Source organism: Callorhinus ursinus, unplaced genomic scaffold (genome assembly GCF_003265705.2).
Source record: "Callorhinus ursinus isolate GAN/ISIS: 27379988/994484 unplaced genomic scaffold, GSC_fseal_2.0 scaffold121, whole genome shotgun sequence".
In the NCBI taxonomy this organism is placed as follows: Eukaryota; Metazoa; Chordata; class Mammalia; order Carnivora; family Otariidae; genus Callorhinus; species Callorhinus ursinus.
The window spans coordinates 66,624-86,077 of NW_027397183.1; the positions used below are offsets into that span (position 1 = coordinate 66,624).

The following is a 19,454-nucleotide window of genomic DNA, read 5'->3' on the forward strand; positions in this document are numbered from 1 at the left end:
CCACAGAGAGGTTCCTTCCGTCCTCCCCCCGCCCTCGCCCCCCGGGGCCGAAGGTCTGGGACTCTTGGTCTCAACGACCAGGATCCCCGGTTCGTATTCCTCATTTTTGTTCAGTTTGGAGCGAATAGAGGAGATTTTGGAAGTTGTTAGTGAAGTTAAAGACAACAGATGCCGCAATGGCTAATTATAAGTCACAACTGCTGGTTGCCAAGAGGATTTAATAGAAATAGAAAAGTAACTGTGTGCGCCCAACGTGGGGCTCGAACCCACGACCCTGAGATTAAGAGTCTCATGCTCTACCGACTGAGCTAGCCGGGCGCTGGTGAAAGGCAGCGTCTTAGAGACGTGTTGTATGGTCCAGATACACACTAGTGACTGTGAAAGAGACCGTTGGGTCTAGGATTTTGTGAACACAATAGTAGCTTTTTGCTACCAGGACCGAGGCTCCGAGAGAGAGTGGTGGGGATTGCGTGGAGCCAGGCGGCCTCCCATAGGATGGGGAATCAGGAGTCCTAAAACCTCCATGTTTTCTCAAAGTCCGCGTGGACCGGATCATTTTGACAGCCCGGTGTCTGGCATGCGGACTCCTGAGGAGGAGGCGAAAGAGCGCGAGGGAACGGGGATGAGAGGCGGAAAGGGCCGGGGAAGCAGGTGGGGCACGGGGACTTGCTCTCCCGGGACCTTGGTGCTCCAGCCCCTGCTTCCTTCTCTTCCTAAACCGTGACGACCAGGGTGGTGGGTGGAAGTGGGGATGAGAGACGCGTCACTGGGGGCACGAATTTGTTTTTAAATACTAAAATTTTGTGTGGCTTAAACGACCCTATTTATTACGTGTAAACGTCCTAGCGAGATTTCAAGTCAGATGGGAGTCAGAGGCCCAGGCGATTTCACTCTGTTCTCCCAACTTTAATTTCTCCAAGATCCGGTACAGGCACTGAGTTCCGAAGTCAGAAGCAAAGGGTTCTCACCTCTGCAGCCTTGGTGGCAGCTCCGAGGCTCGCCATACTGCCCTGCAGTGCGTCCCTGCCAGAAACCGTTAGGTTGTTTGCTTGGTGGGCGAGCGGCGGAAGGAGCTGAACAGAAACAATTCACCCAATTCGTGGACAGCACTTCTGCAAGGTTGCTTGGAAGGAAGAGAGAATTAAAACTTTTTTCAACCCTTTTAAAAGGTTTTATATATACATATGTAAAAAAAAAAAAAAGGCCACCACGTAAACATCACATGCCGTGACTCGGATTCGAACCGAGGTTGCTGCGGCCACAACGCAGAGTACTAACCACTATACGATCACGGCGCGCCACCTGCTAGGCGGCGCACGGCGCTCTTATTTTATGCCTTTTGGAATAGGAGTGCGGTACCCGTGCTGCCTTTTTGTTTGCCCCGTTCAAGTGATCTGCATCAATCAGAATACCAAACAACGTTTCCACTCCACAACCTCGAAGTCTTGACTCGTGAATCTGGTTCTGAGCTCCTAAATCCCGCGTGCGGGCGCCACCGTCGCCCTTCGGCTGGGCCGCGGGCTGCGGCCGGGGACCATCCCCTGTCGCCACGCCTCATACCACTTCTCTCCCTTCCAAGGAATCAAGCCGCCCCGCCCAGGGGTGCGAGAGGCCGCCCGAGGATTTTCCTGTTTACATCTCTAGCTTGTACCCTGGAATTGAGGTTTCTGTCCCCGGAGCGGTGGAACCGGAAGAGAAGCGGAGCTGGTCGAAGGCCCTCCTCTTCGTTTCTTCTTGCTTTCCTCACAGTTCCAAGTGACAGGGCGCTCTCCGGCAACTGCGGGCCCTTGGGCTGACTTCCTTATTCTGATTTCTCAGTAAACCAGAGCCGCATCCGAGGATTTAGAAAATCAAATCCGAGCAGCCTCTATTTCAGACACTTCCCTAAAGACCCCAAAAGCATAATGATCATAAACTGGTGCGACCCAGCAGACGGGGTTGGCTCAGGGTTGCAGCTACAAAAACCCTAGAGGCTCTCTTTTAGGAGAGACTCCCCTCCACTAAGTCTCCAAAACCTTTCCTTCCCCAGTAGTTTATTGAATTGAACTGCTTAAAAGTTTCGGGGGAAAAGTGAAAGTGAAAAGTGCGTTGGCCGGGAATCGAACCCGGGTCAACTGCTTGGAAGGCAGCTATGCTCACCACTATACCACCAACGCAGGCGTTAGGGTTCCTCACTGGTTTCCTCATGAGGAGTAACTCGTCCAGTTCTGGTCACACAATTCTTTATCTGACATTCATATTAAGAGAGACTTCTAACATAAAGCCAAAGGAGGAAGCTCTCTAGGATTTCTCCTATGGTTATATTAAAAATTCTGTGGCAATTTCTTATTGATTCACAGGTTTTAAAAAAGTCAATTCTAATTTTTTCTATTGTCGTTTGAAGGGGGCGTCTGAAATCCAGTTTCGGAGTTAAGGCTCCCCCGAGGGAGTTATTAGGCATTTCAGAGTGTTTTCATAGGGCAAATGCATTAAGGTAAAGTTGCAAGTCAAAAGACATAAGCATTTTAAAACTTTGGATACATATTGCCAAATTGCTGTGCGGAGAGATGACACCAATTTTCGCTATTACCTTACATCTGTCAATGGGATGTCGTCATTCTTTTCATCTTCATGAAAGTGCAGGACAAAAAGTCTTATCTTAATTTGCATTTATTCTGTTACTATTGAGGTTGATCATTTTTCATACTTATCAATTATTTGCATTAGTTTTGAGAATTACTAAGGCATATGCTTTGTCTGTTTTTCTATTAATTATTTGTACTATATTAATATTACTGATTTATACCACTTTGTCATTTGACTCTTAACATTCTTTATAGATAAGCAGAAGTTTTCTGTTATATAGTCTAATCCATCAGTTTTATCCTTTATGATTTCTGTCTTTGCTTTTATCTTGGAAAAGCCTTCTACCCAATATTAAGATAATTATCCACTAGTGTATTTTTCTTAGCTTAATTGTTTCAGTTCTTGCATTTAATTCTTTAATTCATTTAGTATATGGGATGAGGTAGTAATTCTACTTCCATAAATTTATCCTAAGGAAATACCTAGGATGTACCTACACAGATGTTCATCAAACTGTTACCTGCAAAGCCAAAATTTTAGGGGGAAGAAACTAAAATTCCAGAAATAGGTTAGATTAAATCCACTTTGATGAAAACCCACATGAGTTTTTCTTTTTTTAATTCTATATACGTTGTACATTGCTGGTGGGAGTGTAAATTGGCACAACCTCTATGGAAGGCATACTGGCAATATCTACCCACAAATGCACATACCTTTTGAACCAGTATTTCTTTTTATTGTTATGTTAATCACCATATATTACATCATTTGTTTTTGATGTAGTGTTCCATGATTCATTGTTTGTTCATAACACCCAGTGCTCCATGCAGAATGTGCCCTCTTTAATACCCATCACCAGGCTAACCCATCCCCCTACCCTCCTCCCCTCTAGAACCCTCAGTTTGTTTTTCAGAGTCCATCATCTCTCATGGTTCGTCTCCCCCTCTGACTTACTCCCCTTCATTCTTCCTCTCCTGCTATCTTCTTCTTTTTCTTTTTTCTTAAAATATGTTGCATTATTTGTTTCAGAAGTACAGAGCTGTGATTCAACAGTCTTGCACAATTCACAGCGCTCACCATAGCACATACCCTCCCCAATGTCTATCACCCAGCCACCCCATCCCTCCCACCCCCAAACACTCCAGTAACACTCAGTTTTTGAACCAGTATTTCAATCCCTGGGCATTTAGTCCACACACATGGACGTATACAAGATTATTTATGGTGGCATTGTTTGTAATAGCAAAGAATTAGAAATAACTTAAGTGTCCATCAAAAGGAAGTTGGTTCAATTAATTATGGAATATCATCAATACAGTGGAATACCACATGTCATAAGGAAGAATGAGGAAACTCTTCATGTCTAAACTTCATGTATAATCTGTCTAATATATTTCTAAAATATATTGTTAAGTGAAAAAGGCAAAGTGTAAATAAAACATGTATAGATTGCTATCATTTGTGCAATGGGGGCGCATATTTAAATATATATGTATGTATGCATGTACTTGCATTAACATAAAATATTTACATTATTATAGTTATGAAACATAACATTGGTTGCCTTATTAGAGGGAAACTAGATGGCAGAGGTAAAAAATTAGGTTTGTTAGTTATAGCTTTTGCATATTTGAATCCTAAACCATGTAAATATATTATCTTTTCAAAAACTAAATTAAAATGAAAGAAAATACCATGTTAGTGAAGAGCGTTTATTTCCATTGGCAAGTGTTGGAAATATATTAACTTAAAAATAGCTGGAAATAAAATAGTATGAATAGCATAATTACGATTCTGTTTTAAAAACTGGACGTCAGCAGTTAACATGTGGTAGAACAGTTTTTATTTTGTATATTTCTGCATTTTCTGTAGTTCAGCTTTGGCGAACAGGGGAACTGACTAGGAGTAACAAAGTTAATCATTAATGGTTAAGGGAAGAGAAAAAAAAAAAAAAAAGCACTCTTCCCTGACCGGGAATCGAACCCGGGCCGCGGCGGTGAGAGCGCCGAATCCTAACCACTAGACCACCAGGGAGGTTAAAGAGTTTTGCTGCTAGAAACTATATGATTCTGAGTATGTGTTTCCACTTAATTCTTTTGTATATTATGGCAACTGCCTTGGGTTTTGAGATTCCTGAAAACTGGGCCCTCCTCAGGTCGAAATTACTTTTTCACAGTTTTTTTTTTGAAGTTAGAAAAACCACTAGAGAATCCCGAAGCCTGGCTCCCAGAGCTGAGGGATGATCATAAATACACGATCACAGTCCCCAAGACCAGAGACAAGTAACCGAAGGAGACAGACAGAAAAGAAACTCTCGGCTTCACGTAGTTGCAGTGATTTCCTGAACTGTGATCAGGAGAAAAGTAAAGATCTTCAGCTGGAGCTTTGCCCAAATAACCAGGAACTTTTCCTTAAGAAATACAGAGGTCGTTGTGTGACTAACGCTTAGAGATCCTGATCCTATTGCAGGTTTTTTCGTCTGCGAACTCAGACCAAATTCTCTTGGCCAAAACAAATATTACAGACAAGTGAAAGTCACTGGGCCTACCGGTCCTCGGTGGTTAGCGGGACCTGAGCTTAACTCTCTGGTGGGAGACTGAGAGAAGGGCAGGGGTACGGAGCTTTTAATTTTTTTATATGAAGAAAGGAGAGTGGAAGTAAGGAGGAAAAAAGAAATGGGGTTCATGCTTCCACTGAAGGAACTTTTAAAACCATACCATCAATGTATGCAAATTAACTTTTTTTATATATGAGAGAAAAGAAAGCAAATGTAACAAAATATTGACAATGAATCTACCTGAAGGGTAATTGAGTGCTCGTTATTTTATTCTTTCAAGTTTTCTGTAAATTTTTTTAAAATAAAAAATTGAGAAAAACAAGAATGAAACAAACAAAAGCCTCCCCTCAGGCTTTTTTTTTTTTTTTTGGTCAGATGAGCACAATGTTATTAACTCTCTGCCCATGAGTTCAAACAGAAATTTTTAAAAGCGATCCCCCTCCACATTCACATCAGAAAATATTTTGATAATGGATGAAAAGTGAATTTCAATATTGACTCACCAATGATGTGTGCATATCAGCAGGGCCTGACAGAAGACAGTTTTTTGCTGTTTTGCTTTTAAAGTAGCAATGTTAAAATATTGTTTAAGAAAAGTATTCATCCTCCCGACCTCCAATCTCCCCCTTCCTGTGGTTTTAAATGCCAGAAATTAGTAACTAACTCCTAGATATTTATTTTCACAGAAACCAGTAATCCTGTTGTCACATGTCACTATGGAGCCTAATAGAGCCCACTTCTTTTTACTCCAACTCTGTTCCCACTGAAGAGCAACCTGTACCCCAAGGCTGAAAACAAGTAACTAACTTTCAGAGCAGCATTTTGGAATTGTACCTGGAGTGGGTAGGGTAGTAGAATTTATTCCTCTATATCAGAGGAAATCAACCTCCTTATGTTTTGGTCAACAGACCATTTTCATCTATTATTCTGTCATCTGCTGGTAATTTTTGGTAACACATGAGAACCTAGGAAAGAGGGTATGAGCTCTGGGAGCTAGCCACCTTTCTCAACATCAAAATACCAGGAGAGGACTCATCTCTCAGGACAGGATTAAGCCTCCTTCTCTTCTGGCATCACACACTTAAGGGTGGATGGGGGAGGAGTGCAAGTCATTCACTTCACTCGATGTTCTATTGTCTTTTTTCCTTTTTTCATACATTTGCAGATCATGTGCCAGACTAGGCATTGAAGTCACTAAATATACTTAATGAGTTCATAATCAGGGGGCACCTGGCTGGCTCAGTCAGAAGAGCATGCAACTGTTGATCTTGGGATTGTGAGTTTGAGCTCCACATTGGGTGTAGAGATTAATTAAATAAATAAACTTAAAAAAAAAAAGCTCACAATCAAATGGAAAACTAAATAAACAAGTGAATAAAAGAAAATGGATCAGGGAAGATTGAGTAGTGGTACTTTTCCCTATTCCTCCTGCTAATACAACTAAAAACCTTGGGCACTGCACATAAAACAAACCTAAGAGGCTTGAAGAGAAAAGAAGGCAGACCAGCTAGGGGCCTCGGGACCTAAGGAACCACACACTGGTGGTTTCACTGGGTTTTCTTTTTGTCTCACGTATCCCAGATGTGGTACGGAAGAAGCCAGCAACCTGGAAATGCCAGTGGGGACAGCCAAAGGAAAAAACAAAACAAAACAAAAGCAAGCCTGTTCTTTCTAGCCAAAGGACCAGGAAAGAGGCAGCCTAGCAAAATAAAAAACTTCTAGATAATAACCACTCTACTCCAGCCAAACACCACAGAAAGAACTGTGGTTCACTCCTACACACACTAGTGAAGGTTGAGCGGGATGCCTAGACTGCCACTTTCACCAGGCCTCTTAGGAGATGTCCCTTCCCTTCTCTGCTGGATTAGTTCCAGAGGAGACGTGGTAAAGAGTCAGCGCTTTTACCAACACCCAGTGACAACAAGGCCACCCCCATCCATCCCCTACTGTCAGTGGAGGCCATGTGGGGAGGAGTAAAAAGACCTTCCTACCTCTCCCAGCCAGGTTGGTGTCAGTAGAAGCCTAACGGGCAGCTGAAAACTCCTGCTGTCACCTGAGCAGTATTGAGAAGCCCCACCCCTCAGGTGTCAGTGGAGGCTGAGTGGGGACACTGGAAGCCTACACCTACCTGGCTGTAACAAGACACTCGCCCCTACTTCCTCTGCCAGAGGAGTATCGGAGAAACTCACCTAAAACAGAAGGTTTAAATAAGATCCAGAGTTCGAAATGTCCAGGTTTTAATAAAAGTAGCACTCATCATACCAATGAGAAAGATCTTCAGCTGAATGAAAACAGACCACACCTAGATGACAGATGTTAGAATTCTCTGACAAAGATTTTAAAGCAGTCATCACAAAAATGTTTCAACAAGCAATTACAAACATGTGGGAAACAAATGAAAAAATAGTTTAAGTTTCAGCAAAGAAATAGAGGATATAAAGAAGAACTAAAACAAAAACTAAATGGAAATTTTAGAACTAAAAAATACAATAACCAAACCAAACCAAAACAAAACATCTCAGTGGATGTGTTCAACAGCAGAGTGGAGGGGGGAGTGGAAAGAATCCATGAACTAGAAGATAGAACAATAAAAAATACTCAACGTGGACAACAGATAAATAAAATGGAAAAAAAAAAAAGAGCAGAGTCTCAGGGACTTGTGGGATTATAACAATAGTTCTATTCTATCATTGGATTTCCAGGAGGAGAAGAAAAAAGAACAGGACTGAAAAAAGTACTAAAAGAAATAGTGGCTGGAAACTGCCCAAATTTGGCAGAGGGATAAAACCTATGCATTCAAGAAGCTGAGCAAACCCCAAGGAGGATAAATGCAAACAAATTCATGCCAGGACACATCATAGTCAAACTACTGAAAGCTAAAAACAAAGAAAAAGTCTTGAAAGCAATGAAAAATGACACCTTACTTGTAGGGGAAGAAATGACGACAGCAGATTTCTCATCGGAAACCATGGAGGCCAGAAGAAGGAGCACAAAATTTTTCAAGCACTGAAAGAAAAGACTCTTAACCTAGATTCCTGTATCCAGTGAAAATATCCTTCAAGAGGAAAGGGAATACAATTGAACAACAAAAAGACAAACAACCCAATTTTCAAATGAGCAAATGAATAGAACTTCTCCAAAGAAGATATTCAAAACAACCAGCAAGCACATGGAAGGATGCTCAATGTCATTGATCATTAGGGAAATGCAAGTCAGTATCACAATAAGATACCATTTCACAATTTGGGGATGGCTACAATTACGGAAAATAGCAAGTATTGGTGAGGGATGAGGAGAAATTGGAATCCTTATACACTGCTGGTGGGAATGTAAAATGTACAGCTGCTGTTGAAAACAGTTTGGCAGTTCCTCAAAAAGTTAAACATAGTATATGACCCAGTAATTCCACTCCTAGGTACATTATACCCCAAAGAACTGAAAACAGATATTCAAAAGAAATCCTATACATGTACATTCATAGCAACATGCTGTTCACAGTAGCCAAAGTAGAAACAAGTCAAATGTCAATCAATAAATACATACATAAACAACTATGGTATATAAATACAATGGCGTATTGTTTGGACATAACAAGGAATGAGGTACTGATACTTGCTGCGATATGGATGAACCTTGAAAACATTATGTTAAAAGAAAGAGGCCAGACACAAAAGATCACGTATTGTATGACTCCGTTTACATGAAATGTCCAGAATAGGCAAATCCATAGAGACAGAAAGCAGACTGGTCACTGCCAGATGTTGGGGAATCACTTAGTAATGGGGACAGAGTTTCCTTTTTGGGGTGATGAAAATGTTCTGGAACTTGATAGTGGTGAATGCTGCACAACATTTTTTTTTTTTAAGATTTTATTTATTTGTGGGGCGCCTGGGTGGCTCAGATGGTTAAGCGTCTGCCTTCGGCTCAGGTCATGATCCCAGGGTTCTGGGATCAAGTCCCGCATCGGGTTCCCTGCTCCTTGGGAGCCTGCTTCTCTCTCTGCTTCTCTCTCTCTCTCTCTCTGTTTCTCATGAATAAATAAATAAAATCTTAAAAAAAAACCAAAAAACCTCATTTTCTAAAAAAAAAAGATTTTATTTATTTGTTTGACAGAGAGAGACACAGCGAGAGAGGGAACACAAGCAGGGGGAGTGGGAGAGGGAGAAGCAGGCTTCCTGCTGAGTAGGGAGCCCAATGCGGGGCTCGATCCCAGGACCCTGGAATCATGACCTGAGCCGAAGGCAGATGCTTAATGACTGAGCCACCCAGGTGCCCCTGCTGCACAACATTTTGAATGTATTATATGCCACTGAATTGTACACTTTACAATGATTAAAATTGTGAACTTTATGTTATGCGACTATTACACTACAATAAAAAAAAAAACCAGTGGAGAAATCCTAGCAAGATTTTTTGTGGATATAGACAAAATTATTCTAAAAGTTAAACGGAAAAGCAAAGGAACTAGAATAGCTAAAACAAAGTTTGAAAAAGAATTAAGTGAGAAGAATCAGCCTACCCATTTTCAAGACTTATAAGACTACAGTAGTTGGGATGGTATGGTATTGGCAGAAGGATAAATATACAGATCAATGAAACAGAATAAAGAACCCAGCAATAGACCCACACAAATATGCCCAACTGATTTTTTTACAAAGGTGCAGCAGAAGCAATTAAATGAAGAAAGAATAGCTTTTTCAATATATCTAGCTAAAGAAATTGGACATCCATAGGCACAAAAAACCACCCCAAAACAAACAGAAAATCTCTCAACTTTAGTTTCATACCTTATATAAGAACTAACTCAAAGTGGATCACCAACTTAAATGTGAAGTGTAAAACTTTTAGAAAAAAATAATAGCTCTTCATGAGCTAGGGCTAGTCAAAGATTTGACACCAGAAGCATGATCCATAAAAGGAAAAACTGATAAATTACTTAATCAAAATTTAACATATTTGCTTTGCAAAAGACCTTGTTCCAAGGATAAAAAAAACAAAGTGGTTGGGAGAAAATATTTGTAAACCACATACAAAACAGAGGACCAGTACCTAGAATATATAAAGAACTCTCAAACTCAACAGTAAAAAAACACAATCTGATGAGAAAATGTTCAAAAAAACATGAAGGGACATTTCACCAAAGAGGATATACAGAGAACAAATAAGCACATGAAAAGATGTTCAACATTATTCCCTAAAGGGAAATACAAATTGAAATCACAATTAGATATCACTACATACCTATCAGAATGGCGAAAATTCAAAAAACATGACAACATCAAATGTTGGTGAGAATGCAGAGAAACTGGATCACTCATCCATTGCTTTTGGGAATGTAAAATGGTATAGTCACCCTGGAAAACAGCTTGGCAGTTTATTAAATGAACAAACAAAAAACATTCTAGAGATGCAATTTTCATGTGACTCAGCATTTACACTCCTGGGCATTTATCCCAGAGAAATAAAAACTAATGTTCACACGAAAACCTGTACACAAATGTTTATAGCAGATTTATTAATAATAGCCAAAAACCTGAGACAAGGCAGATGTCATTCAACAGATGAGTGGTACAGACGGTGGTACATTGACAGCATGGACTACTACTCAGCAATAAAAAGGAACAAACTACTGATACACACATGACTTGGATGAATCTCCAGAGAATTATGCTGAGTGAAAAAAGCCAATCCTAAAAGGTTACATACTATATGATTGTTTATATAACATTCTTAAAATGACAAAATTATAGAAATGGAGAACAGATTAGGTTTTACTAAGCTTAAGGTAGGGATGGAGATGGGAGGGAAGTAGGTATGGCAACATGAGGGATCCTTGGGATGGAGATGGCCTATCTTAATTGTAATATCGCACTGTAGTTTCCTAGGGGGTCACCATCGGGAGAAATTGGGTAAAGGGTACCATGGGATCTCTCTGTATTATTACAAGTGCAAGTAAAGCTATAATTATCTCAGAAGGAAACGTTTATGTTTAATGAGTACAGAGTTTCAGTTTTGCAAGATAAAGAGTTTTGGAGATTTCGCTGCACAATGTGAATGTACTTAACACTACCGAACGGTATATTTAAAAATGGTTAAGACAGTAAGTTTCATATTATGTGTATTTTATCACAATTAAAAATTTTATAGAGAGGGCGCCTGGGTGGCTCAGTCGTTAAGCGTCTGCCTTCAGCTCAGGTCATGATCCCAGTGTCCTGGGATCGAGTCCCGCATCGGGCTCCCTGCTCCTTGGGAGCCTGCTTCTCCCTCTGCTTCTCTCTCTCTCTCTCTCTCTCTCTCCCTCTCTCTCTCTCATGAATAAATAAATAAAATCTTTAAAAAAATTTATAGAGAAACAAAAAAGTTTAATTAAAGAGTAGAAAGATTTTACACACAAACAAAAACTAGAATTGAATGGGACAAAGTGTAATTAATTCCACCAGAGGGAGTGAAGAAAGTCCGGAAACACTGCTGCACATGGGTAGGAAAGCCGGCAGCAGAATTCATAGCTCCTCTCCAGACTGTTTGAGATTCTCTTTTACTTGGAGCTTGAAGATCCATAGGAGCTCTTAACCCCTTTCTGACATCAGATTTTCCCAAATAAAGCCAGATGGCATCAATCTCAACTCTTCCTACTGCCCACAGAAATTCCTGTCTACATGGACTTTCCTGCCTTCATCATCCCTTTAGACTAGTGGTTCTCAACTTTAACCACACATGAAATCACACAGGGAGTATTAACAACAACAACAAAAAATCCTGGTGGTTGGGTTCCATCCCCAGAAATTCTGATTTAATTGGTCTGGGGTATAATCTGAGCATCAGCATTTTTTAAACCTCCTCAGATGATTATAACATGCAACCCAAGTTAAGAGCTGCTGCTTCAGGCACTGAATAGAACACTTTTCCATTAAGCACTGTATTACATCTTGCATTAGACTGTTATTTTTTATTTGTGTATATTTGTCTCCATGGCAAGGTTGTAATCTCCTAGAAGGACTTAATTCTATTAAATATTTCTAGCAAGTTTTAGGTGCTCGGTCAACACTTGAATTCTCAACTAGCCAAGAAAATTCCTCGGCTTGGCACCAGGATGCAAGTTAATTTTGGCTAATTAATACAGTCCAAAACTAAGATGGAACAAAGGAAGGAGATAAAATCTAGTATTTGGTGAGAATGACAGACATTATTCCTGATATAGCAGCAACTAAAGTCCAGGCCTAAATAACTGAGAAATCTTTGCCTGATTAGCAATAAATGTCCGGGGACCAAAAAAAAAAAAACCCACAAGGCATCAGTCATCAACCCTAATTACTATTTGTCTCTCATGATAAATTCTTCAACCAGTTTGATTTGTTTTATCCACAACATCTAAGTATGCCAAGAGCTCTTCGGAAGACAGAGGAACCTATGTATGCTTGGAGTCCAGGAATCACTCAAAAACACCCAAAGTCCTTCTGAGGAACAGTCTAGGTGGACATCACCACTGTATAACTAAAAATCCAGCAAGTAGACCCAAAGGGGTAGTAATTCACAGACTGAAAACTCATCTTGTAGTATCTCAGGGGCTCTGATAACTTCCAATAATCTATATCCAAGAGGCCTAAAATGCCTGACATGGAGGTGATATCCTGCTGTGTAATTTAACAGTATAAATGTCCCCGGTGCCCACTCAGTTTCCAAGTTCTGCTCAAATGATGGGACAGGAGAAGAGCAGTAATTATAAAGACTTGGCACCAAAAGAGATACTTAGAAACATAGAATCTGATGGTTTTTCAATCTATTTAAGCAATAGAACTCTTTTTTCTTAATGAAAACATGCCCCAGGGGCGCCTGGGTGGCTCAGTCATTGGGCTTCTGCCTTCGGCTCAGGTCATGATCCTGGGGTCCTGGGATCGAGCCCCACATCAGGCTCCCTGCTCAGTGGGAAGCCTGCTTCTCCCTCTCCCGCTTCTCCTGTTTGTGTTCCTGCTCTGGCTCTCTCTGTGTCAAATAAATAAATAAAATCTTTAAAAAAAAGAAAAGAAAAAGAAAACATGCCCCAAATCCCAAAATGTAAAACAGCTCAAAGCAGAGCTGCTCTGTTTGGACTGGGGTGTCGGAAATCCCTACAGCTCTGGGAGCATGGCTTTGAAATCCAAACTCTACAGGTAAAGGGGCTGAGGGTTAAGTTTGTGTGGCCCTGTCCTTGGGAGGCACCAGAGAGAAGTCAAATATGTCAAGTAAAAGGAATCAACCATCTCTCTTATATGAGAGTGCTGGGAAGGTCATGTCCTTGACCTACACACACACACACACACACACACACACACACACACACACACACACACACACACCAAACCTGTTTCTAAAGCAAGGATGGCCCGTAAGGCAAAAACACTTCTACTGAACCAGTTTAGGTCATGGTAGTGTGAAACCACTTGGGATTGAGAATATCTAGGTTTCCTCAACCACAGTGGTATCATCTTTGGGGTGGGGGGGTGGGGCTTCAGAAATATGCAGGAGTACTTTAAAAATTTACATTTACTGGGGATGCAAATGGCACTTAGCAGGAGAGGGGAGACAAGAAAACAAAGAATTGTCCCTCCCATAATGTCAATAGAGCCCCCACTGAGAAACACTGAGGCAAGGAAGCCTAAAAGATTTGGGTTACTTTACACTGAAGATCCCCATGACACTTTTTCACAGAGCATAACACACTCCTAAAATTTGTATGGGGAACTACAAAAGACCCCAAGGAGCCAAAGCAATCTTGAAAAAGAAAAGCAAAACTGGAGGCATCACGATTCTGGACTTCAAGCTACATTACAAAGCTGTCATCATCAAGACAGTATGGTACTGGCAAAAAACAGACCCATAGATCAATGGAACAGAATAGAGAGCCCAGAAATGGACCCTCAACTCTATGGTCAACTAATCTTTGACAAAGCAGGAAAAAAATATCCAGTGGAAAAAAGACAGTCTTTTCAACAAATGGTGTTGGGAAAACTGGACAGCCATGTGCAGAAGAATGAAACTGGGCCACTTTCTTACACCCTCCACAACAATAAATTCAAAATGGATGAAACACCTAAATGTGAAACAGAAACCATCAAAATCCTACAGGAGAACACAGGCAGTAACCTCTTTGACCTTGGCCACAGCAACTTCTTGCTAGACACGTCTCCAGAGGCAAGGGAAACGAAAGCAAAAATGAACTATTGGGACTTTATCAAGATAAAAACCTTCTGCATAGTGAAGGAAACAATTAACAAAACTAAAAGGCAGCCTATGGACTGGGAGAAGATATTTGCAAAAGACATATCTGATAAAGGGTTAGTATCTAAAATCTATAAAGAACTTACCAAACTCATCACCTGAAAAACAAATAATCCAGTTAAGGAATGGGCAGAAGACATGAATAGACATTTTCCCAAAGAAAACATCCAGATGGTCAACAGACACATGAAAAGATGCTCAACATCACTCATCATCAGGGAAATAGAAATCAAAATCACGATGAGATACCACCTCACACTGTCAGAATGGCTAAAATTAATAACACAGGAAACAATAGATGTTGGTGAGGATGCAGAGAAAGGGGAACCCTCTTGCACTGCTGGTGCAAATGCAAACTGGTGCAGCCACTTTGGAAAACAGTATGGAGGTTCCTCAAAAAGTTAAAAATAGAACTACCCTATGACCAAGCAATTGCACTACTAGACAGTTACCCAAAGGATACAAAAATACTGATTCAAAGGGGCACATGCACCCTGATGCTTATAGCAGCATTATCGACAATAGCCAAATTATAGAAAGAGCCCAAATGTCCACTACTGACTGATGAATGGATAAAGAAAATGTGGTGGTGGTGGTGGTGGTGGTGGTGGTGGGGTGTGTGTGTGTGTGTGTGTGTGTAATGGAATATTACTCAGTCATCAAAAAGAATTAAATCTTGCCATCTGCAATGACTGATGGGAGTTAGAGTGTATTATGCTAAGTGAAATAATCAGTCAGAGAAAGACAAATACCATACAATTTCACTCAGATGTGGAATTTAAGAAACAAAATAGATGAACATAGGGGAAGGGGCAAAAAAAGAGAGGGGGCAAACCATAAGAGACTCTTAACTTTAGAGAAAAACTGAAGGTTGCTGGAGGGGAGGTAGGCAGGGGATGGGCTAAAAAAAAAGATCCCCATGACATACCTTATTATGTTCCACCACAGCTGAACCCTAATCTCTCTCCCTCATTACTTTCACTGCCTCTGTTCTACCCGTACCAGTTACTCACATTCAGCTTCTCAATCAGAATAATCCTTTTTTTCAGATGTTAGAAGATCTGTAGCTCCCAAGAGGCCAGGAGCCACTGGTGGCTGGCTCCACAAACATAATCAAGGCCACTGTAAAAAATAATGTCTTTTTAATAGTGTGCCTAATTCTTCACCTGAAGGTAAGGAAACATAAAGCATAAAAACATTTTAATGGCAGGTGCCTGGGTGGCTCAGTTGGTTAAGCGACTGCCTTCGGCTCAGGTCATGATCCTGGAGTCCCAGGATCGAGTCCCACATCGGGCTCCCTGCTCAGTGAGGAAACTGCTTCTCCCTCTGGCCCTCCCCCATCTCATGTGCTTCCCCCCCACCTCATTCTCACTTTCTCTAAATAAATAAATAAATCTTTAAAAAAAAAAACATTTAATGGCAACATGACAGAATTGAGTTCTTATCCAAATAGTTAATAGAGAGTTTTCCCCTCTACAAGACCTCAAGATAGAAATTTGTATAAACCAAATAAACAGAACTAAATCTGTAAGGGCATATACTGTAATGGATAGTCTTTAGCAACCCAAATATTTTTCAGAAGTACTTGATGGCCAGACTAGAATTGCTTCAAAGCCATCATGAAACACTCTTGGAGCAGGAAGAGCAGAATCTACCTATGGTTCTCTTACTGCTTTGAGCTGGGTATTGAGAGCCTTACTCAAGTGTCGACCTTGCTCTCACTACTATCCGTAGTAAAGAGGTACCTCCTTGGTGGTCTGGTGGCCGGGATTCAGGGCTTTCACAGTGAAGGAGTCATGTCTATTCCAGCCCTCTAGCAGGAGGTATACATACCCTCAAGAAATTGCAGTTAAAATGTCAAGGCACATATCTGAGCATTTTTCTGAGGACAGGGCTAATATCTCTCATTAGATTTTCAAAAGGAGTTTGTGATCCTCCAGAGTAAGAACTATCGATTTATAAACTCTCAATCCCAAATAATCTCACACTGCCAACACCCTAATAAGTTCAACCAAAAGAAACCCATCTTTTACTGCATCAGCAGTCTTTGATTATAGAAGCATTTTATTTTTGGAACTCTCTTCTTAATGCAGGGAAATGCAAGCACTGCTTTCTTCACCTTTCCAGGAAATGATAAAAACACCAAATGTGTAGGTGAAGGTAGTACAAAGAGTATGTCTTTGTGTAATAGTTCCAAATGAGTAAAATGGTAAAATTCCAAGCTATGAAAAATGAATGCCTTTTTATTTAACTTAAATTTAAATTCACACTTTCAAAAGTATTTGATTTGTTTTTATTTTAACTTTAATTTATCCACAAGAGGTTTAAAGAGACGTGCAAAAAGGTAAGCAACACCTCACATGTAACCAAAACAAATATAACAAACAACTAACGTCAAGAGAGAAGATTCAAAAGCTATAGAAAAGACAAAATATATAACAAAAACCCAAGCTTGTATAAATATTATAACTGAGCATTATATTTTCCTCTGAACTTCAAAACAGTTAAGAAGAGAAAATGAGTTATATAGAATTTTTACTGCCTCTTAAAAGGAAATATATCAAGCTGCCAAAAAGGGCAAACTTTTCCTAAATGGGTGAACTTCTCAAGTAGGCCCTTCTACCACAACAACTGAATACCTAATGACCATTGCTGAGTTTATCTGAAATGAATTCTGAAAAAGTATCTTGTTTCCTTGTTTCTTTCATTTGACACGAAATAAAAGAGGCTGTCCAGTGCTTATCTTCTACGTTTTCAGCATACTGGTAGAAGTTAGGGGTTTAGTAATGTAGTTTAAATGTGTTGAAATATATTAGAGTTTTGTTTAACTCCTTAGGTATATAAAAGCTGGATGTCAGCTGTCTCTCTTCTTACCCTCAGTGATGGGCTCATTCTCTTCGCCAGCGCTCTAATTTGAAGATCTAGGGACTGTTTTCTCTGGTCTACTATCTCTCACATCCTGTCTAAACCTGTATCTTTTGTTTTTTCCTTTTCTCCATCTAAATTCAGTCACCTGGGAGCCTACAGAAGGTGCTATAATGCAAAGAGTATTGACCTCTGGGGCAGATAAATCCAGACTTGAATTAGGCAACCTTGGATAAGATGGTCTCTCCGAGCACTTCAGCTTCTATAAAATGGGGATAAAATTTGCCTTTCAGGGTTGTTGTAAGGATTAGAAATGCTATCATCAGATCACTCAGCATAGCATGTAGCACCAAGAGATGTTCCAACGATAATTAAACTATTTCTACTATGATGAGTACCCTTGTCCAGGTGGATCCGTTTTAATGTGTCTTATGACAATTCTCTGTACCCATTTCTAAGTCTTCTCCTTTATTTTAAAACCCACATAACATCCTCTTGCTGTGCTTCTCCTGTCATTTAACCTCATCTATGCTTTCAAAGGCCGCTCACCTCTTGGCCACAGGTGGGATTTTTCATCCTATTACAAGTAGTATGCAAATTAGTAGTTGTTATCCAGCTGGTTCCACTATCTTTCCTGGTGCAGCTTCTTCACAGCCTCATAAGGCTGAAGGATCATGCAGTAATTTAAAAGTATTAAATAAGTGACCCCAAAGGGGTAAAGGAGATGGGTCTGTAAATGGCATGGGAAAAATCGAAACAACCTTAACGACGCTCTGAATCATGCTGAGTGGTGCAACAAAGAATTAGTGACCATCTTCTAGAAGAGCAGGGCAACTTTTCCTATCAAGGGCCATGGAATTATAGAGAACAGAGTAGCTTACAGCCTTACAAGGAAAAGAATCATGAAAGAAATGATCTCATTTACTTTAAAAAGCAGGCATTGTCAAAACTAATAAAAATCAGTCCCAGGAACAACATCTTGAGCATCAGCAAGTCCTGTGGCTTTACCTTCAAAATATATCCCAAGACTGACATCTTCTCATTGTGTCATGGCCACAGTCAGAGTCCTGAGTGGGGGACTCTGCTTCCAAACCTTCCCTTCTCCAAAGTCATGTCTATAGAGCAATGAGAATTACCTGGTTTTAAAATTTAGATTGTGATATTATTATAGTGTTTTAATGTACACCTTTTATTTTCTTTTTTTCTCCTTTCTAGTCTTCTTCTGGATTAATCAGGTTTTTGTCTTGTTTTATTATCTTAATCCCTTTTTTCCTCTTTTTGTTCAGAAATAATACATTCTATTTTTTTCTATTATTTTGGTGCCTACCCTTACAATGCAGACTTAAATATTAATTAAAGCATAAAATGAATCAATTTTGACACATTCCTCCCAAACAATATGAAAACCTCAAACAACTTTAATTATAAGTCCCATCCTGTTTTATGTGTTATTATTGTATTTACTGCCAGAGGCAGTCATTTTCAAAAATACAGTATTCGTTTGTTTAGATTCAATCACATATGTATTTCTTTGTTTACCATTCCTTCTCCCATCTTAATCCATCCTTCTTTGTTCAAAATCATTCTTGCTAGTAAATCTTTTTAACAGTTGTTTTGTTTGAAATGTTTTTCTTATTTTTAATTCTGGAATAATAAGCTGAGTATAGAAGTCAAGGTTGCTAATTTTTCTCTCAGCTTATCAGACCCATACCACAACTGAGTATGGAATAAAATATAGACAAGACCACTCTGCAACCACAAAAATGAACAAACATCCCCTTTCCTGACTAACGTGAGTTATTACTGGTTTTTTGTTGTCTTTTTTTTTTAAGGATTTTATTTATTTATTTGAAAGAGAGATCATGAGCAGGGGGAAAGGTAGAGGGAGAAGCAGACTCCCCACTGAGCAGGGAGCCCGATGCGGGATACCATCCCAGGACCCTGGGATCATGACCTGAGCCAAAGGCAGATGATTAACCCACTGAGCCACCCAGGGGCCCTGCTTTTTTGTTGTTTTAACCAATTTCAGTTCCAATCCCTATTCAATCCTTTGCCTCCCAATTAGATACGCAATCATTGAAATGTCTCTGCTTCTTGACAATATTCAGTCCAAAATTGGCCCTCACTATGCTAAACTCTAGTTCAGAAGTATCCAAAACAGGTCCAAATTCTAGAAGAGGCTCTTCGCATAATTCCACCGTGGCATTCTGTC

General features: G+C 40.1%; 4 non-coding genes across 4 annotated transcripts; all 4 read right to left on the bottom strand.

The window, feature by feature from the left end:
* Positions 1-245: 245 nt before the first annotated feature.
* Positions 246-318, bottom strand: TRNAK-CUU (transfer RNA lysine (anticodon CUU)). The gene has a single exon. It is a non-coding gene; the product is annotated as a tRNA-Lys (tRNA).
* A 905-nt stretch (positions 319-1,223) lies between these two features.
* Positions 1,224-1,295, bottom strand: TRNAH-GUG (transfer RNA histidin (anticodon GUG)). The gene has a single exon. It is a non-coding gene; the product is annotated as a tRNA-His (tRNA).
* A 789-nt stretch (positions 1,296-2,084) lies between these two features.
* Positions 2,085-2,156, bottom strand: TRNAG-UCC (transfer RNA glycine (anticodon UCC)). Its single transcript has one exon. It is a non-coding gene; the product is annotated as a tRNA-Gly (tRNA).
* Positions 2,157-4,527: 2,371 nt separating this feature from the next.
* TRNAE-CUC (transfer RNA glutamic acid (anticodon CUC)) lies at positions 4,528-4,599 on the bottom strand. Its single transcript has one exon. It is a non-coding gene; the product is annotated as a tRNA-Glu (tRNA).
* Positions 4,600-19,454: the final 14,855 nt, after the last annotated feature.